Genomic DNA, 14,823 nt, shown 5'->3' with positions numbered 1-14,823 from the left:
GAGGAGGAGGATGAAGAGGAGGAGGAGGATGAAGAGGAGGAGGAGGAAGAGGATGAGGAAGAGGAGGAAGAGGAGGAGGAGGAGAAAGAGGAGGAAGAGAAAGAGAAGGAGGAGGAGGAGAAAGAGGAGGAGGAGGAGGAGAAAGAGGAGGAGGAGGAAGAGGAGGAGGAGGACAAGGAGGACCAAAAGTTCAAACAGACCCTTTCTCTGTTCCAATATGTGACCTGTATCCTAATGGTATATTTCCCAAAGGACAAGAGTGTGAATACCCACCCACACAAGATGGGCGAACAGCTACTTGGAGAACCACCAGTGAAGAAAAAAAGGCCCTAGACCAGGTTAGTGAGGAGATTTGGAACGACTTCCAAGAAGCTGTGGAAGCACATCAGCAAGTTAGGAAATATGTCATGAGCTGGATCAAGCCTGGGTTGACACTGGTAGAAATCTGAGAAGTTGGAAGACTGTTCCCAAAATCTAATAAAGGAAAATGGGTTAAATGCAGGCCTGGTGTTTCCCACTGGGTGTTCTTTCGACAACTGTGCTGCCCGTTACACTCCCAATGCTGGTGACATGACAGTCTTACAGTATGATGAAATCTGTAAGATAGACTTTGGAACACATATAAGTGGTAGAATAATTGATTGTGCTTTTACTGCTAGTTTTAATCCCAAATATGACTTATTAAAAGCTGTAAAAGATGCCACTAATACTGAAATAAAGTGTGCTAGGATTGACGTTCATCTCTGTGATGTTGGTGAGGCCATTCAAAAAGTTATGGAATCCTATGAAGTAGAAATAGATGGGAAGACATATCAAGTGAAACTCATACGTAACTTAAATGGACATTCAATTGGGCCATATAGAATTCACATTGGAAAAGCAGTGCCCATTGTGAAAGGAGGGGAAGCTACAAGAATGGAGGAAGGAGAGGTATATGCCATTGAGACCTTTGGTAGCACAGGGAAGGATGTGGTTCATGACGACATGGAATGTTCACACTACATGAAAAATTTTGATGTGGGACATGTGCCAGTAAGGCTTCCAAGAACAAAACACTTGTTAAATGTCATCAACAAAAACTTCAGTACTCTTGCCTTCTGCCAAAGGTGGCTGGGTTGCTTGGGAGAAAGCAAATGCTTAATGGCTCTGAAGAATCTGTGTGACTTGGGCACTGTAGATCCATACCCACCACTGTGTGACATTAAAGGATCAAACACAGCACAGTTTGAACACACCATACTGTTGCATCAGACCTGTAAAGAAGTTGTCAGCAGAGAAGATGACTATTAAACTTAGTCCAGAGCCAACTCAATGTCTTTATTTTCTAAGCTTTGTTGGAACACATTATACCACAAGTGATTTGAAACATGTCTGTTTTAACAGTGGACATGTGTAATACCATTATCCATGTTTAAAGGAGTTTGATCAAAGGCAAACTGTCTACATGTAGTTAACCAAGGAAAGGCTTTCAAGACTTTAATGTTAACCGTTTCTCTCGTCTAGAAATGCTGTACTGCTCACTAGTTAGGAATTATTTACATGTTTTGTTTTGAAGACCTAAGAGATGCTTTTTGGATATTTATATTGCCATATTCTTACTTGGATGCTTTGAATGACTACATACATCCAGTTCTGCACCTATCCCCTCTGGTATTGCCTTTTAACCTTCCTGGAATCCATTTTCTAAAAAATATAAGACATTTTCAGATCTGAGAATTCATGGTTTTTTTTTTTTAAAAAAAAAACATGAATCAGGTATGCTATCCCTCTCATTTCTATATATTATGGAATAACTCTCTGGTTACATCTCTAGAAGTCCATATTTTACCTTTTAGTATCTTATTTTGAACTAGAGATCACAAGGGCCCAACTTTTAAGGAAGCCACCCTGCCAGCAGGAAGAAAATATTGAGAGATGAAAGGAAGTTGATAATGAAGCTGGAAACAGATAGGCAACATTGCCTCACTTTTAGAATACCAGGGAGTAGGACCAGGGCCAAATAAAATGCACTCATTCTATCCAAACTGTCCTATCCTGATATTCTCAGAAGGAAATGCCTTCCCTCCTCAGGGGAGGGAAACTGAGCCCCTGTCCTGTATACATGCTGCATGCAGACCACTGAGCTATATCCTCAAGCTCTGAGTAAAATGTCTTTGCAAACGGCCTCTCTCAAGTCCCTAAACCAAGTGCTCTTCCAACGCTTTTGGGCTTTCCATGCCCCTTCCCCACTAAACAGTGTAGCTCTAAGAGGGCAGAAGGCTGCTGGAGACATGCTCCCGGAATTATGTCAACCAAACATTACTCCTTTTCTTATAAATATTTAGTTATTCTTATGAATGAGTGTTTTGATGGCATGTACACATATGTACCACATGTGTGCAATGCCCATGGAAGCCAAAAGAGGATGTAGAGCCACTGGAATTGGAGTTCACAGTTGTGAACAGTTGTAAACCTGTGGCTGATGGAAACTGGACCCAAGTCTTCTCCAGAGCAGAAAATGCGCCTAACTGCTGAGCTGGCTCTCCAGCCCCAAAACATTACTTTAGCTCAGGATTTTTAAACCTCTGAACTACTGATACTGAGAAGGGGGAAAACATTTTTTTCTTTTTTGAGATGGTGTCTCACTGTGTAGACTAGATTGGCTGGGAACTTTCCACACAGTTCAGGCTGACCTTGTTCTGACTGCACAAACTGGGAGTACAAGCATGTATCACCATGTCCAGCAAGAAAAATTATTCTTAAATGGTAAGGAAAATATTTCTTGGAACAAACAAAATAGGTCTCAAGATTATTTATTGCAGGAAAGTGGAGCTGGAGAGGAGGGGGAGTAAGGAGGGGAAAGCAAGAGGGGAGGAGAGAGGGACAAGAATGGTGAAAGGGAGATGGGGGGGGTCAGTAGATAGCGAATGATTCAGAGAAGATGGTGAGGGTAGGGAGTTCTTGATGGAACTACCTAACAGGATTCCAGTTGAAAACAGGCCAGAGTGATCAAATAGCAAAGGCAAAAAATGAGAAATCTGATCAAATACCAAGGGGGAGAAAGAATTTCACAAAACTGATTCAGCGAGATTCTTGCTCGCACTTGGCTGAACTAAAGCCAAGATGAGAGAGATTAGCCACTAAGGCAAGTCAAGAAAAGAGCCCAGGGGAGCATAAAGTTCAATCAAGGAGAATGCCTCTCTCAACATTTTAGAATAAATAATTCTTCACTGTGGGGGGTCATTTTGCCCATTGCACAATGGTCTCTTTCACTAAGACACACATATACAAACACACTCTCCTCTAATACACATTTTGACAATGAAAACTGTCTGAGCACACTGCCACATAGCCTCTATGGACAATCTCCTGTGGAAGAGGAGGCCGCTCTAGAAGGGGTTGACAGACTTTCTCCATAAAGTGACAGAGAGAAAACATCTCAGTTTCTGCACTATACAGTTTCCATGCCTTATTCTTCTCAGTTATTATATCATTGAACATTAAATGGGTGGCTGGCCCAATTTGGCTTTGGGACAATAATTCAGAATAATAGTGTCCCTTTCTCAAACAGCCTGTAGGAAAGGGCTCTAAAATGTTCCCAAGTATCTTCCCTTTTCCCCTGGATATACCCCAAATATTCCATTCTTGTTCCTAGTTCTTCACATTCCCACATAAACACTGTTGGTCTGGAATTTTGTTTGTTACTAACTGGCAGTACTGACATTATATTTAGAATGTTCATGCTCTCTTTCCTTATCTCACATTCTGTAAGGTATCTCTAAAAATGGATCTATTTCTGGTAACAGACTTATGAAGTAGGTCACTGGAACAACATATTTTCTCACAGTCTCACATAAAACTCGCACCACAATCCATCAGCTTTGCCTCCAGAACAATTACATATTTATATATTAATAGATTACCATAGAAATTATGACATAGTAAGCCTGGTAAAGGGTATACAAGACCCCACTACTGAATGTGAAATTTTAAACTTCATGGTGCAATTTATGTCCAACAGCTTCAAGAAAGCTCTCACTCGACAACCAAGTAAAAAAAGCTCCTAAATATTTCTTAAAATTTCAAGCTGCTGGGTTGAATGAGTGACATTTAAGTAAGAGAAAATATCTCCTTAAAAATGCAGAGGGAATGAAAAAGTAGAAAAAGTAGAGAAAGTATACAACAATAAAAGCAGCTCAGCACCACAAAAGACTAACTGCTTTTAAGGTTTCTAATTGTACAATTTTTTTGAATGAGGAGTATAACCTATGTGTGTATATACAGTCCATTTCTGTATTGTCCATTCAATGTTATATCTTGAGCATTATTCTAAGTCATTAGGTCCCCTTCCCAGAAAAAGACAGTGTGGTTTCCACAGTGCTTCTCCTCATGAGTATCCCTCATTTATACAGCTCTTCTCTTATTACTGAACCGCTAGCTTGCTCCAGTTTGTCACAGCAAGAAATATTTCTCAATAAATGATTATAATTGTATCTAGAATTCTGACTTTTTGTGATGGTTTTGTAGGGGTAAAAAAGTGAACAGGAGATTCAGATTGCTTCTTTCTTGATATCTATTGGCAAATCTTCTGTTGGTGTTCTAGCAAGACCCTTCTACCAGTGTGGCCTAGGGCATTTGAACAAAACCTTGAGCAGGTATATGGTAAAATCAACAGCAGAAAATCCAGCCTCTTGAGTTTTAGTTAATTCCTGACGTAGTCAAGTTGACAACCAAGAATAGCCATGTCTAAGATAATAGATATACCAATTACCAAATCTGGTCATTACACATAAGTGTGCAGGCATTGAAAGAGGAAGGGGGTGTGGCTGTGTGTGGGAAGAAGGCCCTGAGTTCAAAACCTTGCAATGCAAAAGAAAGAGAAGAAGAATGAAAAGAGGAAAAGTGGGTAGATCCAAAGGTAGGAGGAGGAAAGGAAGTGGAGGGGAGGAAAAGAAGGGAAGGGAAGGAAGTGGGGAGGAGAGAAGTCAGGAGGGATAGGATAGGTAGGACAGAGAGGGGGAAAGGAAGGAGTTTAGCTCTACAAATTACTCTCCAAAGCTGCCTATGTTCACTTAAGAAGAAATCATATTGGGCTGGAGAGATGGCTCAGCGGTCAAGAGCACTGGATGCTCTTCCAGAAGTCCTGAGTTCAATTCCCAGCAACCACATGGTGGCTCACAATCATCTGTAATGGGATCCGATGCCCTCTTCTGGTGTGTCTGAAGACAGCAACAGTATACCCACATATATGAAATTTAAAAAATCTTTTTAAAAGAAGAAAAAGAAGAAGAAGAAAAGAAGAAGAAGAAGAAATAATCATATTAGCCCATGTAATAGACAGCCGGTTACCCTCTATTCTTCCCAACCATATTAACTCAACTTCAATCACAATCAGCAAAGAGTCAGGTAAAAATCTCAATCTCCTAGTTCCTCTGGCAGCTAGAAGTAAAAGCATGACTGGTGGGTGGGTATTTACCATCAGATATATACAATAAGTGGAAGTATCCTGAAAGGCCTTTTAGGAAAGTTCCTAAGGGAGGGTGGAACAGGTAGTGACAAAAGACTGGTAAGTGTTGGCATCTTGGCCTTCCCATCTTTACTGGAAGGAGGGACTACAGCCAGTCAGAGTTCTACCATCCATCTCCAGAACAAGGAATGAGGACAAGAATCATAGCCCAGTACAGAAGCACAGAGAGCTGGGGACAGTGCAGCCTGACAGTCAAAGAAGCACTCAACTCCAATGAGAGTCTGGCTCCTAATTTTACTTGGAAGAGAAATAGTCCCCTAATTTGTTTGGTCATTAATTCTGATGGTTATTTACAGGTGAGCCTAATCCTACCCTGACAGATCACCTGCTGGGTACTTTAGTAAGATAAAAGAATATGTAAGTGGCAGTCATTATTTGACTTATTTAAATACTCACTGATTCTCTCATACAGTCGATACCTATTGAGCATCTGTACTGGGTGACAAAACTCCGAAATAAATAAGACCCAGCACCAAGTCTACAAGAGACAACTAGACAAGTAAAACAACATTTAACAAGTCCTAAGACATGGAAAGAATGGGACCCTGGCAGCATGTCAGAAAAATGGTCCACCCAAATGTGAAGAAGTCAATGGGCTCCGAGAAGGCCTTCCAAGGTGATGGAAAAGCTCAGAGGGAGGAGAGGGAAGGTGTACTTCAGGAAGGCAGAGTCCATCACAGAGGCAGAACACAGCATGGCAGAGGGGTGGAATGAAGCCGCCTTCTGCTGGGGACCCACAAAAGTATAGACTATGTTTCCTCAGCTAGACCAGATAATGAATTCCTTTATTATATTTTCATCACAATAAGGACTAAAATAGGCAAAAGACTATTCAAAACCCATCATTTCTCCTTAATTTTCTATCCCTCAGAGTGTCAGGTATCACTAAAGTGTTACTGACTCTCTTGCAGCTCTCTGCCTTATGGTGTAGTTCTTAACCATCTGGAACCCTAAAACTGGTAGGGCTTTCTCAACAATGAAGTAGACTCTAGAGAAAGGCTACCTTATGGGTAACTGACAGTATGACAGTACAAGAACTGGGCTCGTTTAAAAAAAAAAACAAAAAACAAAAAACAAAAAACATGTGTTCAGATCATATTTAGCATTAGGATGAATAACACTCTGAATATTTAAAAAGAGAGTGGAGTATGAATGGGAAGAGACAGTAATTATATGGTAGAGGCAGAGGTGATGGAGAACCAGTCTAGAATGCTTACAATGCAATGCAGAAGTGGAGTCACAATTTTAAAAAGATGAAGTCAAAAGGCTCAAGCAGACAAGCAGGAATGAGAAGGGTAAAGAGCAATCCTAGATTTCTAGCCTTGTTGCCTCTATTGGCTAGTTTTATGTCAAGATGACATAAGCTATAGTCACCTGAGAGGAACTTCAACTGAGAAAATGCCTCCATAAGATTGAGCTGCAGACAAGCCTTTAGAGCAGTTTCTTAATTAGTGATTGAGGGAAGAGGGCCCAGTCTAATGTGGGTGTGGCCATCCCTGGTGTGGTCCTGGATTCTATAAGAAAGCAGGCTGAGCAAGCCAAGAGGTTGTCAGTAAGCAGCACTCCTCCATGGCCTCTGCATCAGCTCCTGCCTCGGGTTCTGCCCTATTTGAATTCCTATCCTGACCTCCTTCAGTAATGAACTATGATGTGGAAGTATAAGCCAAATAAACCTTTAACTCCCCAGGTTGCTTTTGGTCATAGTGTTTCATCACAGCAATAAGAACCCTAGCTAGTACAACACCTAAGAGAGAACAGAAGGAGAACACAGGAATTAGGACCCTGTGCTCTGCAGAAAGACAGTCTGGCTTGGATCCTGCCTCCACTGATAGTTCTGTGGCCTCATGAAAACAGCTTGACTGTATTTGCTTTGGTTCCCTGCCCTGCAGAGTAATGGCAAAGATAACAGAATTTGTCTTGGGACTTGCAGAAGAATTACAAAACGTTTCTAAACACTGGTTTGTAACATGGGAAATGCTAAGAAAATGTTAGACACACTGAGCTGATAGATGGTAGCACCTCTTGTTAAGCTAGGAAGACTGAAAGAGCCACAGATTCGAGGGAGAACAATGGCTTCCGTTTTGGATGTGCATCTAGATTGGAACATCTAGTAGGTGGCTTGGCGTAAGGACAGAGCCGTGGGAATGAGACCCACCTTGATACATACTAGTGTGAAGGTGGCATCGGAAAGAGGACATAGCAGACACAAAGAAATGGGTACCAAAAAAGAACTTGGAGGCTCCTGTAGATAAAATATGGGGAGAAAAAGAGACTTGGGAGCTGGGAGTGTAGTGTTGAAAAACAAGAGAAAGACATATAAATATCAATCCTAATAAGAATACTCTTAAAGACTAAAATAAAAAAGAAAGTGAATAATATTGAGATGAAGGAGGCATCATTCCTAAGGAACCCTTGTAGAGACTCCACACACAGGGCTAGGCAGTGAGGAGTGGGCTCCCTAGAACCACTGTTTAAATGATTCATATGGACTACCTAGACAGCTGCTTAGGAAACCTCTAAGTTTACAAGGAAGGGTTAAAAAGCTCTTTTCACAGTGAACAGCCTTACCATGGAGGATAAATCTCAGGGGACAAAAAAAAAAAGAGTAATCTGAGTAGATTTTAAAAAAAAAAATCCGACTGTTCAAGGAAAGAAATCGAACACAGTTGGCTTAAAAAAAAATTCAAATTGCTGTTTGCAAATAAAGTTCTGGCCTCACGGTTTCAGTTACCAAGCCCAAAGAAGCCATTTAAACCGTGTTGGCTCTGGAGCTGGAGGAGGATAGATACTTGCCTAGTCTAGACAGCAACTATGAGAACTATTTCAGAGAGCTGATTGGACTGCAGATAACTGGGTCACCAGAAACCAGCCAAACTGCCAGCAGAGCATAAGGTCAGAGGTCATTGAGTCCTGAGGTTGTGTGAGGGGAAGTGTTTGTTTTTGTTTTCTTTGATTGGTTTGGTGTTTTGTTTTTTGTTTGAGGGGGTGATTTGGTTAAGCCTGTGAACAAGCTCTGAAAGGTTGAGAACCCCTAATCTACCTGCTAAGGGGGCAAAGCACAGGACCATGTGTGACTTCAGCAACAGCACATAGCTATTGAATATGTCCAGGGTCAGGCTCCAACCTGCCCTGGAATCAACAGAATGGCTCATTAACACAAACTGGGCTCTGCCCTAGGGGTTTCTGATTTAGCCCCAAAATATCCATTTCTAACAAGTTCCCAGTAAGGATGATGGGGCCCAACTTCGGCTAATGTTTAGAAAACTGTCATGGAGATGTTAGAGATGTTCTTTAAGTGTGACAGGCACACTCAAACACCAAAAAGATAAGGCATTTCAAAAACTATGCTGAAAATAAAACAGGTGCCAGGGTTGGGGTCTCACACTTGTAATCCCAGCACTTGGACTTCCATGAGTTCAAGGCTACCCAGAGCTACTGAGTGAAATCCTATCTCAAAACAAACAAAAACCTAGAAAAGTAAACAGCACACACAGTCAAACATAAATATTCTAAACTATTCAGGTCTATTAGAAGAGACTTTAAATGCTGAGAACAAAACAGGGAATGAAATTGTGAAGTTCATGAGCTGTATGAAGAGACAAACGTGGCTAAACAAACGAAAACACTTCCTGCACAAACGAAAATAGATATAGATTCAAACCTAAGAGATTATAAAAAGGTATGTACAAATAAAAATGTTTAAACTTTAGACTTTTAGTTTTTGTTTTGGGGTTTTTTTGTCGTTTGTTTGCTTTTGGGGTTTTTGATTTTTTGTTTTTAATGCAGCTGCTTGACTACCCAACCATAACTGATTTTGGAAGATCCTTTAGTGTTATTTAGGGTTTGCTAAGTTAGCAAACCCTAGTCCCAAACAACTCTTGAGGACAGATTGCTGTTGAAAATCATCTTGTACAGTGGCCTCCCGCTGGTTCCCACAGAACCTGAGAAACCTCCGAGGCATCCCCATCACCCCTCCATTCTGCATGACTCCCATCCCCAGCATGCTAGCACCTAGGCTGCTCTCAGTGCTACTCTCGTATTTAGACAGCTCTTAACCCTCAAATAGTATACTCAAATACGTGATTGTCTCTCAATAGCTCAGAATACCTGTAATTGCCTCTGTCTGCCTGCTATTTGCCTTACTGCTCTGAGGACATCCGAAATTCATAACAGATGAATTCTGCTGATGGCACCTCCTCAGGACAATCCCAAGTGCTTTATGCTGTGCCGCCTCAATACTTTAAAGTTCATTTTCAGATCCATTTACCATTCATGTTCTTGCTGTGTGCCTTCCCTGTCTGTTATCTTTTCCTCCCAAGACATACATGTGAATGTTAGATCCCTTCATTACCTAAGTCACAGTTACTTTACACATGTGCTGTTCCCTCTGACTTCTAGGTATCCCCATCAAACTTTAAGCCTTATATATTTGTTATAATATTTTCTTTCATTTCTCATATTCTCTTTGTATCTCCCAATATCCTCCTGACTTTGACCAAAAACACAAAAACAATAAAACTTTATTTTTAAAAGTACAATATTTAGAGTACAACCATTAAAACAAAACAAACAAAAAACCAAAAACACTATTAAGAGTCATTCTTTCAACAAATACTGCCTACTGGAGCCAAGAGGCAAGAACAGGTTTCAAACAATGTCTACACAGGTGGATGGCTGGGGATGGATCCAGAGTTTTGACAGAATTCCTTAGTGCCCAGTCTTTACTGTCATGATGTTGGCTCCACTTAGGCCCTGGAAACTAGGGCTTTATACCATCAGAGGATAACAGAAGACAGAATTGCAGGGATATAATGAAAACTGTTTCCTACAGAAGCGGCTGCTTCATTACATGTTAATAGTTCCTTTCATTTGAAGGGTTTGAAGCATTCACAAGACTTCAGGACAGCAGAAAGAAAACATGTCTTTCCAGAGCATAACCACAGCCCAACCTCAGCACAATGTTACTGAGAGATGCTGCACTGGACGCTCAGTGTGGCGCAGCATGGGTCAGGGGCCTCCACTGCCACCCTGTTAGGATCTGCCCTAGACTTACTAGGACATTTGAAAAGTAGACGTTTAATACAACTTAGTATGTGGCAGCTAGATGAAAAAAAAAAGTAGGCTTGCCCATTCATATCCAGGGGAAAACATTTCCCTTTCTAATGGAGCTATAAAGTTCAAATATTTTATTCAATTTTATCCAATTATATCCTCAATTTGACCTTATAAGTTACTCGGAAATACAACCCTTGCCAAAATAGCATAATAAATGACTGCATTCAAAGCAAAAAATCAAGTAAATAACTATAAAACAGATATGTCTAGGTGTATATACATGTTACTCACATATATATGCATGCATACATACATGCATACATATATACATACAAATGTACATATATACATAGAAGTTTGGGTTTGTTCTTTATGAGGTGTCAGTGTTTGGTAATACTCATAAAATGCAGATTCCCAGCCCTTGTCACGACAGGATTCTAATCATCTGAATTGTAAGTGTATAAAGGATTGAGCCCAGGACCTCATTCATGGTAAGTATACTCTCTACTACCAGCCCTGTAATTTAAAACTTTTAATGTGTATTTTAACAAGCACTCTGATAATGTTTTGAGAAACATTCCAAAACACCTGCAGGGAGTCGTTTATAAGAGGCAAATTAAAAAGCCTGAGAGGTAGACAGCATCAGAGAGTTTGGATATCACCTTATTTAACCTGATTAATACAGTAACATTTCTATAACCATGACAGATTGATTGATCTTAATAAGAAGGAACAACAATATTTATAAGCCAAATAAATAATGTTTCTCTGTAAATGACATGACCTAATCGCTTTTTTAAAAAACAGTGTCATCACTGTTTAAACACACACTCCCTTCTAGGGATTCAATTACACAGAGACAACAAAAAGGAAAACTATTTACCTTATACTATTTCTGCTTTTTGGTACCTTATATTATTTCTTCTTTTTGGTTTTGGTCAACATAATAGTGTTTTTATTTAGCCAAAAGCATTTACCTTGTTTCTCAAATACAGTGCCACAGTGCTGACAGATGCCTCCACAGAAAACAGGATGCTTAAAAGAATGCCACTGGCGGGGAGGAGAGGGTGGGGGGGGTGTCCAGAATGCATTCCCAAAGAAATGTTTTGTAAATATTTGAGTAGAAAAATAGAGTATAAATTCTCAAAAACTCTGTTTTGAACGTGATGATGTTTACTTGGATATGCAGACATATTTAAGTAGAGCTGACTTAAAAACTAGTTTATTAAAATCACTGGATACATACCAATAGTAACCCCATAAATACCCTAGTTTGCTTTCTGTTGCTATGATCAAGACCATGACCAAAAAGGCACTTGGAGAGGGAAAGCTTTATTTCATCTTACAGCTTATAGTCTGCCGACTGAGGGAAGCCAAGGCAGGAACCCAGGGGCAGAAACTGAAGCAGAGCTATTGAAAAGCACTGCTTACTGATCGGCTCCGTGGCTTGTTTTTCTTGTAAAATGGAGGACCACCTACAACAGCTGGCACTACTCACAGTGAGCTAGGCCCTGCCACATCAATCACTAAACAAGAAAATGCCCCATGGGCCAGTTGGTTTTGATGAAAGCAATTCCTCAGCTGAGGGTCCCCCTCCCAGGTGACTCTCAACAGACTCAAACTAACAAGCACAGCAAGAAAAACATTACCTGTGAATGCTTTCTTCAGTAGCACACTGTTGGGTTGTATTTGTTTGCTTCACCTTTCAGAGGAACATAAAGGACTTCTCTAACATTTGGTTCTGTCCAGAAACCACCAGAAGACTCAAAATCTACAGAAAGGAAGGAAATGCCTTGTCATCACTAATAAATTACAAATACAAATCTACATTCCTTCTGTTTGTGTACTGGGTGAGGTCACATTTGTCTTTATCATAAAAATTAAAAAATATGGGGGAGTCTCAGAGATGTTGTCATTGTTCTTGGTGGGTGGCCCCCCTGAACTAGATGGTAAGACCCTATTGCTGAAGACACCACACCTTGTGATTGCAGGGCATAGAGAAATTAAGGTAAAATTGAGCTGCAAGCTTCCCCGATTCTGGCTATCTTTCATAGCACCAGAAGATGCCATGCAGGTCACTGAGGTAAAAAGACATCAACAATCTTACCCAGTGATGGGTGCTCTGAACTACAATCCTGATCTGCCAATAAGATATGCCCACTAGTGCAATAATGGCATGATGGTGACGAAGGTAACCTTTCCAGTTGGATTAAGTACCCACTGCACAGGAGGAAAATGATCCCTGGCTCTGCAAGCCTACACAAAAGCCCATGGCTGGGTAGGTAATAGGCATGGTAGGAGAACACGCTACTGTTGTTCTCCTAAATGAACATGTTGTCACATGGCCTTCAATCACTTATGTTTATACTTGTCTCTCTTACTTTTTCTTGTTGCTATGATAACATACCTTGACAAAAGCAACCTAAGGCAGAAAGAAAGGGTTTTATTTTGGCTTACAGTTTCAGGGTAAAATCTATTACAGGCCAACTGGTATCAAGAGGCTGGTCACACGGCATGCATAGTCAAGAGGGAGAAAGCAATGATTGTGTTCAGCTCACTGTTTCTTCTTATAGTCTAGATCCCCAGCCCAGAGAAGGATGCTCTTCCACTTCAATTAACCTAGTCCAAATAATCCCCACAGGCAAGCCCTGAAGTATCTCTCTCGGGAGATTCTAGATCAAATTGATAACTAAGATTAACCGTTCCAATGTCCACAGGTCAGAGAAGCTTCCTTTTGTAGTGGTCAATGGTTAATGCAGAGACTCATAACTGGCAAAACAGCTAATAATGGCTGTTGAGTGCTTCACCCGAAATGAGACATCTCTACCACGCTCATCCGAGGCTCAGAGAACATCCCGAAAGAAGGTGCAAAGAGATATAGATGTAGAGAAGTGCTATGAGGGGCTATCTCCAGACCATGGCATGACCATGGCACTCCTAAGATCACAGAAGCTGTGGTTACCTATACAAGACTTGCAACAACAACAACAACACATTGAGTCCATCAGCATTCCATCATGCATGAATAAAGGACTCGTAAGGCTCGTTAGGAGGTATGGGCAATTAATGGCTGCCGGGGAACTAGAAGCCAGTTTTCTTTAGTGCTATAGCCACTATTAAGTTCCCAGTTCAGTAAACAACCCCATGCCCACACTCATAGAAGCAACTATGAAGCTAGGGACTTGTTAGGAAGGAAAAAAACAGGGAGTGGGAGGGGAATAAAGACGGTAAAGGGCAATATTGTGATCAAAGTGCATTATATGCATATGTGAAAAGTCAAAAATAAATACTTTTAAATCTTTAAGTAAAAAGTATATTTTTATTTCAAAACATGAGAAAACTCTCCTAGGCAGCAGAAAGTAGCATAACATTCTTCCATCTTTTTTAAGATTGCTTTCGTTATTTTTACCTACAAGTATTCTATGTGAAGGAAAGACATGTATATGCAGGGCCCACAAAGGCCAGAAGTGGGCACTGGATCTCTTAGAGCTGGAATTACAGATGTTTGTGAGATGCCTGAAGAAGATGGGAGAATCCAACTCAAGTCTTCTGTAAGAATAGCAAGTGCTTCTTAACCTGCAAGTCATCTCTCCAACTCTGATTCTGCCATCTTGTAAATGTTATAAAATAATTATATATTGTTTTCAGAAGAGAATAAAAACATTTGAAGCTAAATAAATCCACACCATAAATCACCTGAATCATTAACATGACAACATAAAGTCAAAAAGGAATCAAAGTAATTTTTCTGAAAATCTTTCCAAAAAAGTATGCAATATCCCCAAAATGCCCCCTAGTACATATCTAGATAAGAAAAAATTGATAGTTTAACTGTTGCTCTCCCTGGCCAAAGCCGGCTCTGTTCTCAGATGTGTGTCTATCATCAGCCCTAACAAACAGGCGAGTCTTACAACATAGACATATGACTCCATCCCTATTATGAAACAAATAAGCTGGAGTCTCCAGACAGAAATAAGAGTATGTAACATGACTAACCCCAAATACTTGGAGGTGTGGAATGTAAAACTAGTATAAATACAAGGTAAAATCACAAACTTATCACTCAACATCACAATGGATGAAAAGCTGGAGAAAATTTGCGAGGAAAAACATTTTTAAGAAAATAGGAAGTACCCTTGGACTGGAGCAGACACAGAGTCGGTCTGCTCCTGTCCTGTGGAGAAACTGAATCCTGAGTCATCCAGGAGCCACTGCACTCAGAGCAGCTGGTAAGAACTCCATCTCACTCCCTAAGCCCCAGA

The 14,823-nt window shown here is 40.6% G+C and overlaps 1 protein-coding gene and 1 pseudogene across 1 annotated transcript in view; one reads left to right on the top strand and one right to left on the bottom strand.

Moving 5' to 3' along the window:
• The window catches only part of LOC114640543, a 1,802-nt pseudogene extending 512 nt beyond the window's left edge, over positions 1 to 1,290 (top strand).
• The window catches only part of Fam160a1 (family with sequence similarity 160 member A1), a 158,276-nt gene extending 146,041 nt beyond the window's left edge, over positions 1 to 12,235 (bottom strand). Inside the window, exon 1 of the mRNA XM_028789475.1 lies at positions 12,211 to 12,235. The gene's annotated coding sequence lies outside the window, so the exon portion shown is untranslated. The remainder of the gene's footprint in view (positions 1 to 12,210) is intronic.
• Positions 12,236 to 14,823: the final 2,588 nt, after the last annotated feature.

Source organism: Grammomys surdaster, unplaced genomic scaffold (genome assembly GCF_004785775.1).
Source record: "Grammomys surdaster isolate TR1022 unplaced genomic scaffold, NIH_TR_1.0 125834, whole genome shotgun sequence".
NCBI classification, from domain to species: Eukaryota; Metazoa; Chordata; class Mammalia; order Rodentia; family Muridae; genus Grammomys; species Grammomys surdaster.
This window is presented reverse-complemented; position numbering and strand designations above follow the sequence as displayed.